The 25,547-nt window shown below is 31.3% G+C and overlaps 1 protein-coding gene across 2 annotated transcripts in view; it reads left to right on the top strand.

Annotated features, from left to right (window-relative positions):
* Window positions 1-25,547, top strand: part of LOC129916702 (synaptic vesicle glycoprotein 2C-like) — a 53,235-nt gene that overhangs the window by 2,791 nt on the left and 24,897 nt on the right. Inside the window, exon 1 of one of the 2 annotated variants that reach the window (XM_055996808.1) lies at window positions 22,379-22,968. The exons of the other annotated variant lie outside the window; for it this stretch is intronic. The gene's annotated coding sequence lies outside the window, so the exon portion shown is untranslated. Of the gene's footprint in view, window positions 1-22,378; window positions 22,969-25,547 lie in introns of those variants that run through there. 2 annotated transcript variants of the gene reach the window in all.

Raw genomic sequence — 25,547 nt, forward strand, 5'->3', positions numbered from 1 at the left:
ATTAATTTCAACAAAATTTTGTTTAATGATTTATCTTCTTCTTCTTCTTCTTCTCCATTATCGACGATAGTCATGATCTCGGATGGGGTCACAACTCTCCCAATCTACTGCTTCACACTACGGCTCCGCATGTGGGTTGACCTCAGGAAACGTCGGCAGGCTTCTCGATTTTGAATTGTTCCATGTCTAAGGCCAACTGAATGCAGTTGTCGTTGCATTTGTCTTCTCCATGAGTTCTTAGGCCTGCCTCTTCTTCGCGATTGCGTTGGAACGTCGTATGCGATCGCCTTTTGAACTGGGTTCTCAGGGTTTCTTCTTTGTACATGACAGTACCAGCTTAAACGGTCATGCTGTATTTTATCCAAGACGGTATTTTTGACGTGAAGACTTCCTCGGATTTTCTTGCTTCTTATTCGATCAAGCTTTGTTACTCCTGCTGTCATACGAAGCATCTTCATCTCTGCTGCTGTCAGTTTACTCTCATACGTTTTGTACATTGTCCAACATTGTGAACCGTATGTAAGTGCTGAGGCAGAGTTTTCGAGCCACTTCATCCACCCTACACTTATTCGGTGGTTGATGTCGTCATCACAAGAAGCTTGATTGTTGATCATAGATCCAAGGTATTTGAACTTTTCGCACTTGGGAAGTATTGTGCCATTCAGGTAAATGTCCGGAATAGGGCCGTCTGGGTCAGAAAATGGACAAATGTTTAATGATTTATAGTAGGGAAAAAAATACAAAGTACGCTGAAGACCCGACTTTTCAATCTTCTAATAAACAGTCAGTTAACTGTCTGAAGAATAAAGATATAAGGCTCATAAGCAATCAGATAAAAACATTGAATTTTCCAATTAAGAAAGATCACTCAGGTTGCTTTTCTACAGAATAACAAACAAAAAAAAATTCAAAAATATTCAAAATTAAACGTCATTTTTATTCCCCTGTATTTTTATCAAAATTTCTTTGATTCTGATTACAAAGGAGATGGCACATTTTTGGGCCCAGTGTGTTCACTAACGAAATGGGTACCAAATGAAAGGTGACGGTAAGCACATTACGTGGGTAAAATATTTTCAAATTCGTTAGTGGGATTTCGGAGATATTTGAGTTTGAAGTTTCGGATTTCAAATCAAGATTTCAGCTATTTTTTTGAACAATTAATCGTAGAATGCGTAGAAAGGACTTTTTAGATTGGAAATTAGTTAATCTTTCTTTTTCTAGTACATCATTTTTCTATAGGAGTTATACTTTCAGAGTAACAGAACCGCAAAGTGTCTCATTCTCAGTAATTCCGCACTTAACTCTAAGGGTTGTTTAAAATATTTAAAATATCAAAAAACACACAATTTTCGGTAGTGTAACTCTGAAATAATAACTCCTAGAGAAAAATGATGTACTAGAAAAAGAAAGATTAACTAATTTCCAATCTAAAAAGTCTTTTCTAGTTTTCTGTCCGACCAGTCGTTCTCGAGATATTGAGACATATGCGTTTTTCAAAATGGCGGTCGCCCCAAAAGACCAAACAATACGCAATCTGAGATTTTTACTTGGGATAAACCCCTCTTCAATACTGCATTCAAACTTAGCTGACGTCATAGCTTTTTCCAGATTTTTCCCCATTGACTGAACAATAGTTTCTATTCTTATTATTTAATAGGCATATTTCAGCGCGTTTTTGTGTATTTTGCTTATTATAAGGTTTTTGTATGTTTTAAAGAACTATTTTATATATAGAATTAAAGGTAACACATTAAGCTATTGAAAAATTGCAAAAAAAAGTGCATGTCACCACTGAATATTTTGATATTTCGATGTGCCAAATGCCTCGCTTAAAAAAATCACCTTTTGAGAAGTAAATACCTAATATGTATTATTTTTTTAATAAAGAAAAAAACTTTTGATACAGATTTATAGACAAGAGAAATACCTTTCATTTGATACCAATATTATTTCTGTACACCCATTATTACGCATTCTACGATTAATTGTTCGAAAAATTAGCTGAAATCTTGATTGTGAAATCCGAAACTTCAAACTCAAATATCTCCAAAACCCCACTAACGAATTTGAAAATATTTTACCCACGTAATGTGCTTACCGTCACCTTTCATTTGATACCAATTTCGTTAGTGAACACACTGGGCCCAAGCTCCATAGAAAAATGTGCCATCTCCTTTAAAATTTTCTGAGAAAAAAACCAAGATTTGCCGTTTTTTCAAAACATTGAATTGTGGTAGCGACCCCTAGAACTTGTTTAAATTGGACCAAACTTTACCCAATTTATATTTTAGGCAGGAAGAACAAAATTAAAAGGTGTCCCATTAAAATTTCGAAAATTTATTTTTAACAAGCACCCTAATAAATATGCTTCTAGATTTTAATGAAATCATTGTTTTATACCCTTTTAACAAAGGTTTAATGTTTCTTACCTAATAATGAACTGATAGATTGAATGTTGCCATGTTAAAATGATGGGGCTAAGTCAAATAAAAGTTTTTACTTACAAAATATGTTAAATTTAATTAGACGTTTATCAAAAATAAAAAATCTAATTAAAAAAAACTGTATGGGAACTGTATAATGATTTTCGAAAAAAAAAAATACATTTTTCATAAAAAAGATTTTGATTTGTTATTTTAAGTTTTGAAAAAAATATATTTACCCTTTTGATTGGAGTGTCCTCAAAAATGCTACATACTAAGTTTGAAGTGAACCGACCAATCCGCTTATGCTGCAACTCCTTTTGTAAACGTACAGACAGTCAAACGTAATTTCGGGACAAAACTTTAAAAGTTTATGATACCTTAAATTCTTCACTTTATTTAGTAAGTTGAATGCCTTCGATTGGTATCATAAATCCATAGACTTACATAGATACCCATTACTCTCTTGTCTAAATTGGCATTTTTGACGCCAGACTCTCTTAATGATAAGAAAGGGAAAACAATTATGATGATATTGAATTTCGATAGAGTCCAGCCTCTCCTGCTTTAGTTCGAATCTTAACAGACTCTTAGGTATTTGATATGGAGACACTGTGGCGTATACTTATTTTTTTTTATTTTAATTAATTTTATGGCAATTTAATGCTCATACGAGTTTGTTACATCCAAATATTGTAAAACCAATTTTCACGAAATTTCTAATCTTTTAAACATTTACGCGTAGCTATGCCAGCTTGTTAAATATTCCAAAAACTTTCATCTACATAGCTCAAGTGTAATAGGCCTGAAAATCAGAATCACATATACGACTGACCCAGTCGTGCATTTAATTCCCAATTGAATATGTAAAATAATTTATCATAATAATTATGAGTCAACAAAAATTAGAATTTCAATAAACTGATCCTTTCAACAGGTGATGCTGTGACGCATCTGATGCGAAATAAAAATCATTCATTAAAACAGATGACAACAATTGCATGAAACATAATTTTCATTAGATCTACTCAATTAACATTGAAAAATATAATTCATAGTCTGCTCGCCGCTGCACTAAGAAATCGACAAGTTTATGGCCTTAAATAGACCAAAAAAAACGTAGGCGTATTTAGTTGATTATCTCTATGTCAAATTGGTATTTAACGTGCCAACACTTTTGTCCAATCTTTTTCCCGTTTACTAACAACAATGTTTCGAAATATGTTTGTAATTTTCATTTCCTTGTTGAATACCTTCTAAATGGCATTCAAAAAAAATTGCAAATTTATCTGTGCACATTAATACTTTTTGTAAATCCAACAAAAATAATGCAAGGGACCCATTTTAAAGAAAGTTGCACATGAATTAAAAAAATTGTTTGCACCTTTTCACTTTCACTTCGGATGGAAGTTCCTAGTTATTAATATCCGGCATAAACCCATTAATGATCTTTAAAAGGCTTGAAATTTCAACTTTCCACAAATAAAAATTAAAAATCTTAAATATTTAAAAAAAAAACCTTCCAAATCCGCCACTTTTCACCTGCTTGTGTATCAAAAATCATATCCTTCTTTGTGATTGAGTCAGTTTTGTCGTGAAGCAGCTACTCAACAGATAATCTTATTAATTAAGATCCATAAGACACATGCTGCACAGAAATATTTTTTTTTCTCTTAAAGTTGTTCAATTAAAATGAAACAACAACAACAAATATGTTTGGCAAGTTGCCCTTAGCGGTGAAATGTTTTTAGTTTCTGTCAGGAGGAGTGTTGTTTTCAGACTTTTTCTTATATGAATTTTTATGCTCGAAAGTCATGTGTTTCACCGCGTCCGAGTGGTTGTATTCTTAAAGCCCATAAGATCAGAAGATGCATGTGTCTCGTGCAATGCTAGACGATTAGACCTTGAATCGGTAGCAAGGCTGTTTCAAAGAAATAGAAATGACAGGGCATTATGAAGAATTATTATGAACTTGGAAGAAATTTAAGTGTTTTTTTTTTTCGTTGGTTTATTTATATTTTAAAAAATTAATTTTTGTAGTTTGTTTGGGTTTTGGTTTTTGCGAAAAATAAGTAGAAATTAATTTTTATTTATTTTCATTTTTGGATCCTAATCTACATATAACGTATTCTAAGGAAATGTTGTGGCAAATAAGAAGAAATAATAAACAAGTAATTAACAAAAGTAAATAAGTGAAAATTGAAACAAATTTTTGTTTTATTTGAATATAAATATATAGCTTGCAAATTAAAAAATGGTTCTTAAAATAATATTGTGCTTAAATATGACTAAAATTATAGAAGTTTTGAGATGGTGGCATAATACATAATAATAGTAAAAGTATAAACTATTTTTGATATGCACAAAACGTGGATGGAAATGTTCAAACTTAACGATTTTGGTGCAGGGTCGACGTCCACAGGCCAAAAGTCCATAATGGTTCACTTGTGTGGGTCATAGCTCCATAAATCAATTATTAACTTACAACCCACCCAAGTGGGTCAAAAGTTCACATAAAATTCCTGTGGACTTTTGGCCCATCGATTAAAAATTTATAACCAGGAAAGCAAAAATTCATTATGCGGCTGAATTCTCATATTCTAATTTTTTTTCGCAATATCTTCAAAACATTTATAAAAAAAGTGATCAAATATCTTTTAAATTCAAGTGAATTTTTGAAAATTACTTTAATAAGTATTCAAAACTGGAACAATCGTCAATTTTCGAAAGTTTCTTCATTAAATGTTCAATTGGTGTCATGAAATCAGTCCAAGTGAAATAAGACCAACTTTTAAAAATTGGTTTTACTTCAATTTTTAACATTTATAAATATACAATTATTATTCATAAGCTTTTTAAAACATTTGAATAAATATTAAATATTAAATGAAAAAATCCCGTTTTGGCAATTGTATGATAATACACCAAAGATGTTTATGTTATAACTCAGTAAACGCGAAGCGGAAAAAAATTTTGCCCACGGGAGAATCAATTTTGAGGTGTGAAAATAAAAATTCCACTATGGACTTTTGGCCCGTGGACTTATGACCCTGCACCAACGATTTTTATACTAAAAGAATTTACAATTTATTATGCATATAGCCCAATGTGTCAAACTACTAAATACATTTTTGTTTGTTTGAAATAATTCAATTGCCTTTTTTTCGAACAAAATTGCTTTTATTAAAATTGTTTAAAATGCAACCAAATAACGTTCGACTCTTGAATCTTCTTTTAATTTGTTTTAAAATTTATCAAAAAACTTATGTTAAAATATATTTTCTCAAAAAAAAAAAAAATTAAATAAATAAGAAATAAAAACAAACAAACAAAAAACGTCATCTCATCGGATATCCACTTTCCAAGGGCACAAATAGAAATTCACCAAGTGTGAGTCGCACTCAGCCTTTTGTTCTTTAATTTATCAGATGAAGTTGGTTGTGATTTCCTAATGTACACAGGGCCGTCTTTAACTATCCTGGGGCCCTTGGGCACACAAGAATTTGGGGCCCTTTTGGAAAGTAAAATAAGTACAATAGTTGGCTAAAAGGCAATGGTTGGTTAAAAAGGGGTGCCAATATATCGTTCCATATAAAGTACCTAGTGTCTTTATTATTGGCAGGGGGTGCCAATAATACGTGCATTGAGACATCAATCGTTGCCACTGCCAATAATTGTAATTTTTATACTGCCAATAATTATACCCTGTATCCGTTATAAGTTTTGAAGAATTGGAAAAAAAGAGCTTAAACGGATTGATAGATTTGCTAAAAACTCGGTACAGACGATTTGTAGGGTCAATGTGGGTAAATGTAAACAATTTCATGTCTTTTTTTTCTTTTGACTTTAGATTTAAATATGTTTTCACGGAACAACTTAACAGGTATCTTCAAATGCAAATATGAAATGATGGAAATTCTTCTTTATAAATATAAACAAATATTTCTCCAATTACTGTCAAATATGGCATGTTTACAAATACCCCACCAAGTTTGTGTTTTTTTACAAATTCGGGGTAAATGTAAACGGTGGTTTAAAATTTAGAATTTCCTCTTTATCATATGGATAACGACTTGAAAAACGTTCAAGAAGGTATTTGACAAAAACTTTTTCAAATTCCAATAAAAGTTTTTGTTTTCTTCCTTTGATTCTTTATATAGACACCCAATATGCATCCTGGGATGCTCTGAACCTCATATTTTTTTTTACGTCAAAGACCGATTTTGCAACATCATACACTGAAAATGATGGTGTTGGTTACTTTTAAATGTGACTCCGCGGCACTTTAGCAATAGTAATTGACTAAAAATACTTTATTTTATTAAAAATAATAATTTCAGCAAAAATATATGTTTATATTTACCCCCAGAATACGTTGTTTACATTTACCCATTATGAAAAATATTCTGGGGTAATAGTAAACACATGCAAATCGACATAAATGTCCTGTATTTTAAAACTTGTTTGTTTCACATAGAATCTACATCAAAATTAAAAACTAAAACGTATTTGAAAATTATACTGACTTCATTGAATCTGCAAAAATATTTGATTTTTCTGAAAGACTAACGACTTGTTTGGCACTTTAAAAAATTATCTTTTACGGAAAATACGCTCGTCGAATGAATTCTCTTTTGACAGCAATGAACTTTACATATAAGTTAAAAGATACATGCGTCCGCAATTTGTATTTATGTATGCATCAAAGAGATTTAACTGAAGCTTGTTATGAGCCATGTTTTTATTTACCCCTGTTTACATTTACCCACATTGACCCTACGTGATTTCCAAGAGCCGTTTTTTTATTTTATTTTAATGTCTACTTTTTAACGGATATCTCCAATATAAATTTTTCGAGATATGGCAATTTTCTCAAAAACGGATAACGATTTTGATTAAAAAAAAAAAACATGTAATGCTGCAAATAAGGCCGCAGTTTTGTAATAAGAAAAATATTTTTTCATTAACGGTACCTACTTGCCATAGATCCGATTTCTTAACGTTATCGACACAACCGATTTTAATGAAATTTTTGACATAAAAAGGCTTATATATTAAAATTAAGAAAACTTTTAGTAAAAATTACTTTTATATAAACTCCTGCTCAAAATTAATGCACACTTTTTTCTTCTTAAGTTATACCTCTGTATTTTATTTAAAATGCCTTTAAAATTCTTTGGTGCATTTTTTTGTGATTGCATATTGTTTAGCAAGTTGAAAATATGCTAAACTGCAACAGTATTACCAACAAAAAAAAAAGATAAACCAATTTTAGCAATTTAAGGTCAGAAAACTGATATTGAAATAATTTTAGTTTTTTAAGAAAACAAATTTCAAAGAATGCAAGGAAGTGACAGTTTTTTCCAATAATTTTATTCATTACTTGGTATTGTCTCCTCTAGCGCATATGACAACTTGGAGTCATTTGTTCATTCCATGAATTAACTTTTGAAGGTTTTGATGTAACTTTTCCTTCACTGCAGTTTTCAGTTCATCAAGACAGCTTGGAGGTGCATTTCGGTCGAGAATACATCTCTTCAACATTTCCTAGACTTGTTCTATTGAATTTAAGTCCGAATTTCTGTGTGGTCAATCCAAAGCTGGCATATTAAAATCTTGAAGAAATTCCCAAACCACTCTAGCATGCATTATCGTGCATCAGACTAAACTGTGGACCAAATCTAGTGGTGATTGGAACCGCATGCTGTTTGAGGATATCAGTCAAGTACCTTTTGGTACTTAACGTAGGTCTAGCAGAGCTCACTTACTCCGAACGTGTTGTAAACCAGGTTTTACTGCATGAAAATTTATGACTCTTCTCTAAAAGGTTAGCGGGATGACAGACAATTCAGCAAATCTCTCCCAAAATCTTCCCCACAAACATTATATTCGATACCTTAAATTTAAGATTACTCCTGTCTCATTTGAGAAAATAACCATGATACTGTGACATAAAGTAATAACAGGACTTTTCTGTAAAAAAATTTGATATGCGATAAATTTGAGCAGGAGTGTATAAAAAAGTTTAAAGTTATTGAATGAATTTTATGTGAATCTTCAAATACGAGAGCAATTCGCAATTCAAATTAAAAAATGTTTTGGGGTGCCAACCATTGTACCATGGCGTTTTCCATTGAACCAAAACATTGATGTACGTACCTTCGACGAGCCGACAATAGTTTTTTCTTAAGCGTTTTCCAACGGAAAAAGCATTGATGTTTTTTTCCGGCGAATTTATTCTTTTTTTGTTTTTTATTACGAATTACACATATTCTTATACTGATTTTAGCACGCGCTACAAATTTGACAGTTTTGCATTCGTTGTTTTTATTAATAAATAATAAATAATTATAATGTCTTATTTTTTGGAAAATTGAATTTGGGTTTGGTCGTTTGGATTTAAAATTTTGTCCGCATACAACGCCACATAATTTGTTTTCATTTTGAAAACATAATATTTTCCGTATAGGTGTAGAAAAAACTAAAATTTTTTGGTAGATGGTCTGCCCGACAAAAATGTTTTGAGAGAAATTTTCGTTGCTTCGGGGCCCCCCTGAGAATTGGGGCCCTGGGCACGGGCCCCGTGTGCCCTTATGGTAAAGACGGCATTGAATGTACATATGTACAATGTACATATGTAATAAATGTGTCAAATTCTATATCGTACATAATTCATATAACCATCAACTGGTGAAGTGCAATCCTTTGGCTTATACATTTTCAGTTTAAAGTCAAGTCTCTGATCGAATAGAAGTAAATCAAACAAGTTGTTCAATAATCCGTGCCTACTACGGAGAAGACTACCAACACACACGCATGACATGCCAACCAACAACACCAACCAACGATCGTGTGTGTTTCCTTATTCTTCCCTCCCTCTCTTCTCCTGAGTCTTAACAAGATCTTTCAATAAAGAGGACGTGCAGTCCAATTAATAACAAAACAATGTGTTGTGTTTTATTTATTATTATCAAAATATTATACAGTCCACTAAAGCTACTAATAGATTATTGTACACGGTCCTTCGTAGCCCAATATTGAGCTATGCACCTCTAAAAGTACATTTATTAGTAGATGTAAATGCAGTGCCGTTATTAAAAAAAAAAAACATTTCGAATTGAAAAATAAAACAACAACCACCATCGGTGGTGGTTATTTGTTTGTCCTAGTGCAAGTGAAAAAGAAAAATGAATAAAAAATAGAAAAACAAACACAAAACATTCTCTCGAGTGCAAAAAAAGGGAATTCGAACAGAAAAACCATACCTAGTAAAAAAAAATATCTGCTCACGTTGTGCGTGTGGGGGAGATTATTTTGGTGACAACTCAGCTGGGCGCAATACGCATTGTAGATGAAGATTATCAAAGTTTTCTATTCCAATTTTCCAATACGATGACAACGAACAAATGCTTGGATTTCATGGTTCATGGATGTCGAAGTAAATGATGAGAAAAAAGGAAAAATCAAGAAGCTGATCTAGCATGTTTCAACAAGACAGAATCCAGTTATGATATTTCCTTTGAATACATTTCACATACATTCATATGTGAAGAACAAATGTAAGTAATATCTGTCATGACTCAAATAAAAAAAAAAAAAAATACTTTCAAATAACAATATACTTAACATTCCACATATCTAACTACACACAAACATGTTTTAAATTCGCTAACACAATTGCAAGTTTATTGGTTTTATTTTATCAAACATCATTCATAACAAACAAAAATAAACATTATTTTCTAACAAACATACATACCTACCTACATGAAATCAGTTTCCTATGAACACATTTGATAATATTATATTTTATCGATATGTAAGTTTTTATTACAAAATGCTAAATGAATCATTGTGATCGTATCCCTCTCCATTTTCATGTATCCAAATTCGTGAATAGTAATTACAATTTCTGGTAGTTAATAAACATATTACACAGCCACAAAATAAAAAAATACATACAGACAAATAATTTTCATAATGTGTCTCATTTCTCATATTCAATTCGATCATAAAAACAAGAGCAAAAACCAAAAACAATTTTCATTCATCTCCCACATCAGACAGTAGTAGGTAGTTTTCAAATTTATTTTTTAGTTTTCTGAAGCAAAAAAAAAGGCAAAAGTGACCAGCTTTCTGCTACCTGTTTGTTATGAATATCATTTGAATACCTAGCTGAAATTCAAAATATTTATAACTGCACGCAAATGATGCATGTAGGAGTAGGTACATATGTACCTATTTACATGAGCAATAATCTTCTTCAGGAATTACGATTGTATATTTTGTCATTTGTTGCGCGACTTAAGGTTTGTTGTTGTTATACTGATGGTCTGTTTTGGTGCAGATGTTGGAATAAAAAAATCCCGTTAGGTCATCTTCATTTCAATTTTTATGTGTAGGACTGTAGAAGGTATAGCAAGAATTTCGTTTTCGTCAGTCATTTAGGGTTACGTTGTTTGTGTCGCGTGTCAATACACATTACCCTTTTTGTTGTTGTTCTTTGAGATATAGAATTGTTTTAATGGCGCAGGAAGCTTTGTGATCCATCCATCCATCACAGGCTAGTCGCACAGGATCGTTAGGATTTCATTTTTGGTGAAGACAAATTTCATCAAGTTAAAATAAAAAAAAAACAAAATACCTACATTTTCACCTATGCATATAAATTCCCACATATAGATAAATTTAAAATACATCAAGACTTATAAAAAGATGAAAATACAAGAAATAAGTAAGAAATTCATTTGGCAATAGGTACCTACACACATAAAGCAGATACCTGATGCATTAATAGGTCATTCCTCTCGAAAGTTTATGTCTATCAAAATCAATTATTTTACTTTGCAATATTACACATCCACGTATAATTTCAGGATCATTTCATGTCAAGCCAATAATAAATAAATACCTACATGCGCACCTAAAAACATATGTGTTTACATAACAAACCTTGCATTTATGTAATGTACCTAAATCATATTTCCGTTTCATATATCCGCATGCGTGCATGAGATTAAAATTTGTATTATAAACACTGAACCAATTTCTGCGTTCAAATAATTAACAACCATGACAGATTTTTCCAATAAGATTTCCAATAAGGAAAAGCAAAGATTTTAAAATTCGATTATACATTCAAAATATAATTGAACCTCAAAACTGACAACACAAGTGACATCGGTCCATGGTGTCGCGGTCACGTACACATGCATCGACCACCGAAATGTATAATTATATGTAGGTAGATGGTAGTGTATTTTGGATTTTGCACTATATAGGTACGCAAATGATCTTTTTGCTTGACCATCTATCCTATCTTTTTCTATTTATTTTTTATGCGACCAAGTTGTGCAGCTGTTAGAAAAGAAAACCCCGTAAGTTCATCTTCATAGCCCTTTTTTTTTATGTGTGTAGCAAGAATTTTGTTTTCGTCAGTCATTTAGAGATACATTATTTGTGTCGCGTGTCACTACACATTTCCCTTTTTGTTGTTGTTCGTTCGAATGGAGAATTGTTTTTATGCCGCAGGTAGCTTTGCGATCCATCCCATCCAGCGCAGGCGAGGCGCACAGGATTGTTAGGATTTCTTTTTTTTTGAAGTCTAGATAATGTTGTTTTCTATTAGGTACCTATAATCTCGCGCCGTTTAAGTGTCTGATATTTGTAGGTATTGCTTTTTTTTTTTTTTTTTTTTCTTTCTTTTGGGTGGTTATACTTCCAAGTTTTTATTTGTGATGACTAATGGTTCTGATGGGTATCTCTGATTCTGGGTCCCTGTGCCTATAAAACAATGCTAAATTTAATTATGATTGAGCGGACGCATGATTGTAAAAGGAGACAGTCGAGACGTACATAAAGAAATGGAAATTCGTTTTGTAGAAGGTACGTTACGGACCTATCTTAGATCTACCTACTGATCTTATAAAAAAAAAAAAAAAAAACATGATAAACGAAAGTATGTGTTAAGATTCGTGTACCTACAATTGTACATACACATATTACTTTGCATATGCTCATACATGCACATATAGTGCATGTAGTATACATAGGTACCTATACAGGATGAAATTGAAATAAAAAGAACAAGAAGCCAAATTTCATCAAGTAGAATTTCTTTTTGGTGTAAGCTTGTGCACTCGGAAGGGAGAAAAAAAAAAAAAATACCTACATAAAAAAAAAAAAAAAAAAACAAACCAAAAATACCTAGCTACCTAACTCTACAGAAAATTTGCATAGCTTAAATTGCTTGTTAGAAATCAAAAGATATATCAACCACCGAACTTTTTGTATGCAGGTTCCGAGACCTACATGGTGATAGTTATGTACACTTTTAATCTTCGAAAATATCAAAATCTATTTGCATCGATTTGTTGTTGCGGAATACATATATCGTGCAGGGTGCAGCTTTTAAAAAAGAAAACCCCGTTAGGTCCTCTTCATGTTAATAGTCCTTTTGTGCGTAGTAAAGAACTTCGCTTTCCATGATCAAGAAAGTATACCTACCTACATTTTTGGTCACGTAGGTTCACAGTTGGTTCCTTTAACCCTTTTTATTTATTGTTTGAGATTGGGGATTTGTGTTTTGCAGGGCAGGTAGGTTGGTGTTCTTGTGCAAAATTCTTTTATGAGGGAATCATAATCGTAGATCGCTGAGACAATTAGGATCTTAGAGTTTTATTTTTCGCGCTGCTTTTGTTTCCAAAAAATGTAGGTAGTCCTTTTGCGAAGGGAATCTGAGGTTAAGATTTGCCTGGGTTGAATTGAATTGTTTTGTTTTCTCAAGGTGCTGGTAGGATAATTATCTACCTACTTGTTGTGAGACCTTTTCACAAGTCACAAAGTCAATTTGGGTAACTTTTCTAATCCTCATAGCTCAGAATGAGAATAATGGAAAACAAAGTAATAGCGCTTTTCATTTTATAGGAAAAGCATTTAATATTTGTCATTTAAGGATCTTAACATTTATGCAATACCTACATATTTATTTTGTCCGTTTATTGTTATATATACAAAACGTAGGCGTTTATATAATTATAAGAAAAATCATACAAACTATGAAAAAGAGTCAGTGCAAGCTGAGTTATAGAATATACAAATACAAAGCATTTTTTCTAAAAAAAAAAAAAAAAAAAAAAAACAAAAACAAAAAAAAAAAACACAAATAATACACTTTTAAAACATATTAATTCATGATGAGCGACTAAATAAATAATATAACAATGCAAAATAATATAGGCCAATTTACGTTAAGGTAACAAAACATACATATTAAACCAACAAAACAAAATACAGGTGCATTTAAAGTTTACTTCCATCCAAACTTACATTTCACTCTTTTGTTTCATTTGTTTTCTAAGAATTTCATGTGTTAATTTGTCTATCAGGGATTTTATTTGACTTTATACTTTTGTCCTTTTCTCAGTCGATTTGAGTGTACGTTCGCAGGATGAATCGTTTGTTCTTGAGACAAAATTCATCCCAGCGTACATTCTTCCGGTAAGCAGTTACCCACAAATCGTAACCTATTCACATTTACAACTTGAGACAAATTACCTCACAATATTTTGAGTTGTCTTTGCAAATATTACACAAATAATAGGTTAGGTACATCGAATTGTACGTCGAGCTTTAAGCTACATATAGAGTTAATGACAACTGCCATATTTCACCATTTAAAACCGTTTCTTGACCTAACTAAAGGTTTGTTCCACACTTATGCACTTAAACACAATTGAACTCAATTCAATTAATTTTTCATTTGAAAAAACTCACATTTTTGTAAAAAAAAGACGAAGATTTGAAACATAATAACATAATAACATGAGGATTTGCCAGCATAGTGTGAAAACACTCATTCTTGAAGGAAATTTGCTGCCCTTGAAAGGTAAACTTTCGATATTTCATATTGAGTGTGCGTTTTTACAAAATGCACATTCTTCCGAAAAAAAAAAAAAAAAAAAAAAAAAAAAAAATTGTTACCTACAAGGGTGAATTTAACATTTTGAGTGTGCGTTCTTACAAAACGCACATTCTAGCAGACAAGTTGTTACAAAGGATAACCTTTTATTTCTTATATTTTCACTTGGAGTGTACGTTCCCAGGGTGAATCATTTGTTCATGAGACAAAATTCATCCCAGCGTATATTCCTTCAGAAAAGCAGATCGCCTACATAGGGTGTCCTTTTCTCAATTCCATTTTGAGTGTACGTTCTTACAAAACGTACATTCTTACAAAAAGCAGATCGCCTACCTAGGGTGTCCTTTTCACAATTCAATTTTGAGTGTGCGTTCGCAAGATGAATCATTTGTTCAGGAGACAAAATTCATCCCGGCGTACATTCTAACATGAAACCAAGATGAAGCATTTGTTAAAGACACTAAATTCAAACCAAAAACATCAGTTGATATCAAATGTTCAACAATACAAAACACTTCAAACACGTGTGTACATAATAAAAAAAAATCAGTATCCATTAAAACTGCTCAAGAAAATGCAGCTACATCAGATCGATCGCATTCATTAAAAAAGGTTAAGCAATTGAAAAATAATAAATTGATAAAACCAAAAGTTTTTCATTCACACCTATGCAAAAACCTGTTCAATTGGTTATTTTCAAATCACACAAATTAACTTACAAATTAAATCATTGGAAGCAGAGTCATAAAGCAAACTCAATAAACAAAATTCAACAAACTAAGCAAAATCAAGTCATAGAAAATTTCAAAGAGTATCATGCAGAACAAAAATGCTAGTACATTTACATTTACATTTTACATCTATGTATGTATTTACTAACTTAAACTGTGTTATTTATGGGTTTATTGTGCAAGAGAAACATTTTTGAAAAAAAAAATTAAATTTGAAAAAAAAAAAAAAAAAAAATTAGGTACCTGTACATATACAAAATAGGGTACACAAGGTTGGTGTTCGGGGTTTGACTTTGGTGTTTTGGGTTGACTTTGGGTTGGGTAACCTTTTGACGTTGGGTTGGACTAAGAGTGTGCGTCCTTACAACGCGCACATTCTTGCAGAAAAGGATCTACCTACAATGGGTAACCTTTTGACTTTGGGTTGGACTAAGAGTGTGCGTCCTTACAACGCGCACATTCTTGCAGAAAAGGATCTAACTATAATGGGTAACCTTTTGACTTTGGGTTGGACTAAGAGTGTGCGTCCTTACAACGCGCACATTCTTGCAGAAAAGGATCTACCTACAATGGGTAACCTTTTGACATTTCAGAAAAGGACCTACCTACAATGGGTAACCTTTTGACATTACAGAAAAGGACCTACCTACAATTGGTAACCTTTTGACATTCCAGAAAAGGATCTACCTACAATGGGTAACCTTTTGACATTGCAGAAAAGGATCTACCTACAATGGGTAACCTTTTGACATTCCAGAAAAGGACCTACCTACAATGGGTAACCTTTTGACGTTCAAGAAAAGGACCTACCTACAATGGGTAACCTTTTGACATTGCAGAAAAGGATCTACCTACAATGGGTAACCTTTTGACATTGCAGAAAAGGACCTACCTACAATGGGTAACCTTTTGACGATCAAGAAAAGGACCTACATACAATGGGTAACCTTTTGACATTGCAGAAAAGGATCTACCTACAATGGGTAACCTTTTGACATTCCAGAAAAGGACCTACCTACAATGGGTAACCTTTTGACATTGCAGAAAAGGACCTACCTACAATGGGTAACCTTTTGACATTGCAGAAAAGGATCTACCTACAATGGGTAACCTTTTGACATTGCAGAAAAGGACCTACCTACAATGGGTAACCTTTTGACGATCAAGAAAAGGACCTACCTACAATGGGTAACCTTTTGACATTGCAGAAAAGGATCTACCTACAATGGGTAACCTTTTGACATTCCAGAAAAGGACCTACCTACAATGGGTAACCTTTTGACATTGCAGAAAAGGACCTACCTACAATGGGTAACCTTTTGACATTCCAGAAAAGGATCTACCTACAATGGGTAACCTTTTGACATTGCAGAAAAGGACCTACCTACAATGGGTAACCTTTTGACGATCAAGAAAAGGACCTACCTACAATGGGTAACCTTTTGACATTGCAGAAAAGGATCTACCTACAATGGGTAACCTTTGACATTCCAGAAAAGGACCTACCTACAATGGGTAACCTTTTGACATTGCAGAAAAGGACCTACCTACAATGGGTAACCTTTTGACATTCCAGAAAAGGATCTACCTACAATGGGTAACCTTTTGACATTCCAGAAAAGGATCTACCTACAATGGGTAACCTTTTGACATTCCAGAAAAGGACCTACCTACAATGGGTAACCTTTTGACATTGCAGAAAAGGACCTACCTACAATGGGTAACCTTTTGACATTCCAGAAAAGGACCTACCTACAATGGGTAACCTTTTGACATTGCAGAAAAGGATCTACCTACAATGGGTAACCTTTTGACATTCCAGAAAAGGACCTACCTACAATGGGTAACCTTTTGACATTGCAGAAAAGGATCTACCTACAATGGGTAACCTTTTGACAATTAATTAGAAGTATGAGCCCACAAGAGGCGCACGATATAAAACACAATATAAAAAAATCAAAACATACACATTTCAAACATACATTTATAAATTATATTCCTTCAAGTAGGAAGCATGACTAAATATTTTCTTCTTTATTTTCTTTTCTTTCCGAGCTTTTCCAACACAGAGAAATGGCTAAGAAAGCCATATGAGACACGACACAGCTTTTTCAATTCTCTTGATTCTGTAGAATCAAAGTGGGCAGGGACATCTGTTCATAGGCAGATCAAACCCACAACACAAGGCACACAATGCAGTATATCAATAGCAGCAATATTTCGTCATATATTAGTATTTTAACGAGGATAACAACCAAAGCAGCAGCAAGAACTGCAAGAACGACAGCACAGCACCAACTTGTGATTCATCAAACCATCAACAGAATACACCAACAAGTTTCAGTAGCTTTTCAATTTTAACCACAAGAATTCAGCAGTATCTACAAGTCTTACAACAATCATCACCAAAAATTTGCAAAATAAAACGGATCAAGTTTTTCCACACACAAAGTAGAAAAATTTTCATCAAAAAGTTAAGCACACACTGAAAACACACCAAGAAATCTCCAGATATCTATTTGGCAATAATAGCAGATATGACACAACCGTATAAACAGCTTTCACAACAACAAAACTGGCCTTGGACATTTTCAAGTTTCAAAACTCTGGTTCATTAAATACACCACTACGATATTCTCCCGACTCTCAAATCAAGTCTCCAAGGCATCTAACAGGCTTTCAGTCTGGAGATTCATTTAAACAACGATCTCCTCTGTCACTATAGTCACTTCTTTACATAATACCCGAATCGACTTGGTTTTTTCCATTGGCATTGACAAACACTCAGGGGCGCCAATGGTTTTCCCAATGTCCTTGAGCAAATGCTATTCGGAAGGAGCCCCAAAGCAGAACTTAACTTCAAGCAAAATAACAATCAGAAGATATTAAACCGAAGGTTTAAAGTGGGCAGGATGTTCAATAATCCGTGCCTACTACGGAGAAGACTACCAACACACACGCATGACATGCCAACCAACAACACCAACCAACGATCGTGTGTGTTTCCTTATTCTTCCCTCCCTCTCTTCTCCTGAGTCTTAACAAGATCTTTCAATAAAGAGGACGTGCAGTCCAATTAATAACAAAACAATGTGTTGTGTTTTATTTATTATTATCAAAATATTATACAGTCCACTAAAGCTACTAATAGATTATTGTACACAAGTTGTGAACAATATTCAAAGTTTTGCTTTTGTTATTTATGAAAGTATGTATGTATGTATGTATGTAGGTATTTGTTTTGTTTAAAATAAAAAAGTTTAGTCTGAAAACAAACATGACCAAAGATATTTAATTACATTTCTTGACAATAAGTCACAGCAGATTTGTTTATGTTCTCAAAAAGTTCGCAGTTTTTCATTTAGATCTGAAATAATAAAGCTTTCAGTATACAAAAAAAAAACTAATTTCAATTTCTTAAATTGATTTCTAAAAAACTATTGTGCAAGTACAACTTTAAAATGATATTTTTACTTTAACTTTAAAACTACTGGTTTTATCAAAAGGGGAGAAAATAATCATTTAGGTCCAATTTATTCACACTCCATTAAATTTAAAGTCGCCATTAAAAAAGGGAAATTTTAAAATTTGTATGCGATTTGACAGTTTTATAATTTTTAATGGAGCCTTTAAAAATAATGGAGAGTGAATAAATTGGGCCTTAGTAAGATAAGTTTATTTGGAAAAATGTTATTTATTTATTTAAAGAAATTCGTTGAAAACATAGACAAAAGTGTATTTTCATAAATCGTCTGATATCTGCTCAACAAATCAACATTCAGTTTAAGAACATGATAACTTCACTTCTTAACGAAATGACCAAGATAAATAAATCGACGAATTCTCTAATATTAGCCTTTGAATTCAAACTACAACAGTTACAAATCAGCTACAAAAACTTCCATTTCCTTTTTAATGACTTGTTCGAGATAAGTTTATCTCAAGCCTACCCGAAGCTGCAAAATATTTTTTTTTAATTGTCAGCTCTTGGAAAAGTCTTGAATTTAGTTTATAATTTCTTCTAAGTGCAACGTATACTGTATGGAGCATGCTTCCTGAACTTTGGGGGCTTGTATTTTCCCGATACAAACTCTCGAATTTCGTTAACTCCTAAGATTTTCCTTCATTGTTTGAAAAATTTTATCTGGAGTTCTTAAGGGGGGAAATCCCTCTGGACGACAGCTTTTTCAATAATTTTTTTTGCACGGCGCGGAAAATAAAATGCACGACTGGGGCCGCACGTATTTGCTCTTATGATAATAGTAGCTTTTATGTCAAAGATTTAAAAAAAAAATATTTTGAATTAGTTAAAATTTGATTTTTTTAAGAAATTTCATAAGAAATGCAAAAATACGAAATTATTTTTTTTTAGTTTTTCTTACGCCATATTTTTGTTACTCGTGTTTTTTTGGACAAAAACAAAAAACGCAATTAGCTACATATATTAAAATCACTTAAAGCATTATGTATGTCAAATTTAGTCTAGAAAATTGTAATAACTCATTAACGGTGTACGGGAAGAGCCGACATCAAAGATTAAAAAAAATGTAAAGTCATATTTCCATTATCCGTATTTTTTGAGAAAAACTAAAAATGCAGTTACGTTAGATTTACGTATAACATTACTTGTGTAAAATTTAATCGAAATCGTTAGAGTCATTTACGAGAAAATTGCAATAACTCCATTAAGATGTACGGGAAGAGCCCACATTCGCGATTTAAAAAAGAGTTAATGTCATATTTTCACTATCCGCATTTTTTGAGAAAAACTAAAAACGCAGTTAGGTTAGAACTACAAACAGCATTACGTAATATAAATTTAATCAAAATCGTTAGAGCCGTTTTCGAGAAAGTTGCAATAACTCCAAAACTTTGTATGGGAGGTATACGTTTAAAGCGAGATATTAAAAAACAAAAAAAACCAACCTTGGAAATTACAAAAAAATCATCTGTACCAAATTTCAAGAAAATCCCTCAATCCGTTTAGGCTGCAGCTTCATGTACAGCTTTTTGTGACGACGCACCGACGCACAGACCGAGGGACGTCATGACGAAAACCACTTTTTCGGACTTCTCCATCATCGTAATGTTAGTTTTGATTAAAACCTCGAATTTTTTTTTTTTATACGAAACCAATACTTGCCCTATTGAGCAAGTAAAAAAGCGTTTCGAGGCAAAAGTCTTTACAGTTTTCGTTTTCGTACTGTGGTAGGTTCGTAGGGCATGGGTTTCGGGACTATTTAGGGGTTTTTGAGGCTTCATTTAAGGCTTAGACCACTGAAAATAGCTTCTTCGGTTGATAAATGAATTTATTAGGCAAAAAAAAATTTAAGCAAAAATAAAAATTCTAGAGGGATTTCCCTCGCAGATGTGCGATAAGTAGGATCCTATTAGCACTCTTATAATTTTAATTGTTTCAGGATTAGAAATGTGCTCGTGCACTCTTGATATTACATAAAATTTAATACGTCATCGATAACACTAGATGACGCTAGTTACTCGTATACAAAATAAAAATTTTATGTTTATACTATAATAATAATAGTAATTATAAAATATCTACACTCCTGCTCAAATTTAACGCACATCGTATTTGTTTTACAGAAAAGTCTTATTATTACTTAATGTCACAGTATCATGGTTATTTTCTCAAATGAGATAGGAGTGATCTTAAATTGAAGGTATGCAATAAAATGTTTTTAGGGAAGATTTGGAGAGATATTCGCTGAAGTCTTCTGTCAACCCGCGAACCTTTTAGAGAAGTTTAATGAATTTGCATGAAGTAAAATCTGCTAAACAACACGTACGGAGTAAGCGAGCTCTCCTAGACATACGTTAAGTACCAAAAGATACTTGACTGATATTCCCGAACAGCATCCGGTTCCAATCACCCCTAGATTTGGTCAACAGTTTAGTCTGATGCATGATAATGCATGCTAGAGCGCTTTGAGAATATCTTCAAGATTTCAATATGCCGACTTTGGATTGACCACACAGAAATCCAGATTTGAATTCAATAGAACATGTCTTGGAAATATTGAAAAGATGCATTCGCGACCGAAATCCACCTCCAAGCAGTCTTGATCAATTAAAAACTACAGTGAAAGAAGTGTTACAACAAAACCTTTAAAAGTTAATTAGTGGAATGAACAGACGGCTCCAGGTTGTCAAATACGTTAGAGGAGACAATACCAAGTATTGCATAAAATTATTGGAAAGAACTGTCACTTGCTTCCTTTAAAAAAAATTTTTTTCTTAAAAAACAAAAATTATTTTAATATTAGTTTTCTGACCTAAAATTGCTAAATTTGGTTCATCTTTTTTTTGATTGATAATACTGTTGCAGTTTAGCATTTTTTTGACTTACTAAAAAAAAAGCAAACACAAAAAAATACAACAAAGAATTTCAAAGCCATTTTGAATAAAATACAGGGGTTAAACTAAAGAAGAAAAAAGTGTGCGTTAATTTTGAGCAGGAGTGTATTTTCTATACAAATTTTCGTTAGAAATAAATAACTAACAAACAAATTTGAAATTAAAAAGGGAAACAAAAATCATGAGATGAATTCATGAACTTTAAAATTCAAATAAAATATAGCAATAATCAACTCATTGTCATGGTTTTCTGTTCTATAACTAATTTTACCAACCCATAAGTCACTTCCGCAATGATATCATTTAAATTAATTGAGTTTGCATAATAATTTACTATAATTATATATTTTATCAAAATTTTTATATCGAAATTGTTTTTAAAATTTCTAATAGAAATTGTTTTTGTTTAAAAAAAACACTCGTTTCTCGTTGTCATTTGTTTTGTTACAAAATTTTCCTCGATTCTCTTTTTTTTTGTTCTCTCTCGCAAATATTCAATGTCAGTGTTGTTGATGATGATGACAAATAATTAAAAAAGAAAAGTCAGTACAACCAACCCTCTTATCTTAGGCTAATGGCGCTGTTATTTAGTTTTATTTTGTGTTTTTTTTTTTTTTTTTTCATTGACAAAAATATATCCCAAAACACAGACGAATTTAACAATTGTTGATAGTTTTCTTAGCCAAATTTTAGTTTTTGTCTCTTCTGTTTTAAAAAATGTATTTTTATTTTTAACGAAAAATTCGATGTCTGATGAAAGTTTGTCGCATTCGCAATAATTTAATTTGTTTTTGTATATGCAAACTAAACAAATTTCCTTCTGGGAATTTCCTAATACACACAAATACTTTTGCACATTGGTACATTATTTTTTTTTGTTCTTTAAGGTGCAGGTGTAGTTTTAGAATACTGTTAAGTATGCACTGCAGTGTCGGTTAAACTTTTGAATAAAACGGACGGAAACGGAAAAACCGAACTGTTTGGCTATTAGGGGTGGAAAATTTTATTTATTCTTTAATTTTGTTCTTTTCTATTTAATTCAACAATCAAAAGAAATCTTTTGAAAGAATTCCTATGCAAATTAAGGTGTTACAATCTTTCAAAATAATTGTGTAATAGGATCGGTTTTTTGAAATAAATAAAATTATTATGTAATTTTGACACTTTTGCCCTTGAAATTTCAAAAAATAAATTCTTGTGAGAAAAAAGTTATTAAATTGTTCTAAGGAAAAAGGAATATTCACTTTATATTTCTTAAAACAAAGTAAATTTTTCAAAAGTAATTGAATAATGTTTTTGACAGTTTTTGTGAATTTTTAAAAATTTTTCTTGAGGTTCGTGTCATGACTTAAACGGTGAAGGCATCTTAATCTTAAAAACAAATTTATCATAAATGACGATTAAGTGTAGTGAATACGAATGTGCAACTGGTGAAGAAATTACCTAAAACTAAAAATACATCGCAATAGATCCTGTTGAATCCTTTTTTACTACATATAAATAAATTACAAGTTTGGTAAGTTTGATACTTTTAAAAGTTATTTTTAGGTATCGACTTATTTGTACACGCAAATGTATGTAGGTATTTCAAATCATTATGATGATTTGATTATTATCATCGGAATAGTGAAATAATTGAATTCAAGGACATTGGAAATGGTTGATTTTAATAAAAGATAAACTATTCACTTAGTTTGACTCTTATAATATTAAAAAGGTTACAAACGTCATCAATTAGTTACTTGACCATTGCATTGAGTTGTGGAATTATTTCATTTTGAAGTAAGATATATTCCAAAAAGGCTTAAAGTGAGTATCTTTGTTATTTTTATTTTAATAACTTAGCCAGTGGGTGACAATTATTGGCTACAATTTCTTTAATTGTACTCATAGACTTGGTTCCAAATGAAATAACTCACTTTTCTCAAAAAAAGCTCTAACGGTTTTGATTAAAATTTTTGAGTGTGATGTCACACAAAAAGTTCGTACTTTTAAAGATATTTGTATCCAAATCCCAATTCCCCCTGATTTTAATAGTTTTTTGTATGACCAGTATGCATTGGGATTTGGATACGAATATATTCTAAATGTTATTATCTTATGTTTTGTTTTACTTCTTTAAATCCATTAAAAACGCATTTTTTCATATTTCTGTATAATCTATACATATATTTCAAGGACCTTTTTGCCTTATCATCAGGATCTGGTTTATAATAAAAAACATTCGTTAAAATACAATTGTTTACAATCCAATAACAGATTTGCACTATTAGGTACATACCGATAATATTTAGAATTAATGATTTAAATCGTATCTATTTCCTTTCTTGATGATGAGACAAAAAGGTCCTCAAAATATATAGTAGACTATACAAAAATATAAAATAAATGCGTATTAATTCAAAGAAGTAAAACAAAAAGTAAAATAAATAATAAAATTATAAAAAAAATCCAGTAATACAAAAAATGAAATGTATTTTCTAAACAGTTAATGCAATCGATTTAATACCAAGGCATTTTTTGTAGAAAATATAGTAGAAATAATAATAATGACTTTTCAGTGAAATAGAAATTTTTGAAAAAAAAAAAATGAAAAATAAAAAATGTTTTTATAATTTTTTTTTTAACATGGACCTCGTATATCTTTCAAATGGTTAGATTAATGAAAAAAGTAAGCAACACCTTTTTCGTAGAACAATCTGTTTCCAACAAGATCATGTATTGCATTTTTGATCAGATCATTATAATTTTTCAATTTGTTACAAAATTTAGAAAAAAAAAAAACGAATTTTTAAAGTTTTATCAAACTTTGGACCTCGAATATCTTTTAAACAATAACGAAAAAAGTGTACAAGGTCTTTTTTGTTCAGAATTTAATTTCCTACAAGAATATGTAAAGAAATTTTCTAAAAAATCGCTTTATAATTTTTTTTTTTTTGAGATTGATGTAAAACTGCGAAGCCGAGGCTTTTCCATTAATACTAAACTGATATTAAGTGAGTATGTTCTACAGGTGTCTAGAAATCCTTTATTTGGAGTATAAAATATAAAAAATGAAATTTAATTTTTTTGACCCACCCTAATTGAAAAAATCAACAATCATATTTTTTTCAAAAAACGTTTAAGATTTAAAAGCGCAACTTTTTTTAAACGGCTTGAAAATGGATTCGTACGAAATAATTCATTACTTCAGTTTAACATTAAATACTGTAACTGTGTTAAAAAAAAACTTTGATTTCTTTTTTGGAACCTGAAAATTTCAGTATGTATTTATTAAATTATGAAAGATTGATACTAGGTACATGCGTACACGATGCTCTTTTTAACAGTAATACAAGAAAAGGAAAGAAATTTGAAAGTAATATCATTCTGTCTTTTTCTATCGATTGATCATTATGCTTCAAATTAAAAACAGCTAGAGGTTTAAATACAAAACTTGGATTTACCTTAAATTCGGAAACATTATTGTGTTTTTTTAATCTAATTATTTTAAGATTCTTATAATGAGTTTGTTTTTCAATTTTCAAATTAAAATGCATAATTGTTTTATTTACGTACCAAAATGCATAACCATTACATATTTTATGTCGACTTCTTCTATTGGAAATATGCATAGTTTACCACACATTTCAGTAAAATAAGAATAGTTATAAGGTCAAACAACATAGTTAATTGTTAATTGTGAATGACTAGGAATTGGTAACGATTTCTTAACCATTCAACAAAAAATACTCAAAAAGATCTAATAAAAAAAAATATATATATCGGTACACTGTGGCGTATACGTATTTTTTTTAAATTAATTATATATCCTATTCTTTACATCATTAAACAACAACATTGAATATAAATTGTTTTTACAGTTCAATTAACTGAATGTTTATTTATAGACATAAATATATATCAACAATTCTTGCTGTTCCTTTTCGCACGAGCAATACCTATTGCCAAAAGTTAAGAAACTTAAGAAAATAAAAAAAAAAGAAATAAAACAAAATAAAATTAATTGTTTTTCTGAGCACATTCGTGAGCAAGGTGCATTACATTGTTATTTGTCAAGTTTAATGTCATTTTATTGCTGTTCAAATAATGTTT

This window comes from Episyrphus balteatus, chromosome 3 (assembly GCF_945859705.1).
Source record: "Episyrphus balteatus chromosome 3, idEpiBalt1.1, whole genome shotgun sequence".
NCBI lineage: Eukaryota > Metazoa > Arthropoda > Insecta > Diptera > Syrphidae > Episyrphus > Episyrphus balteatus.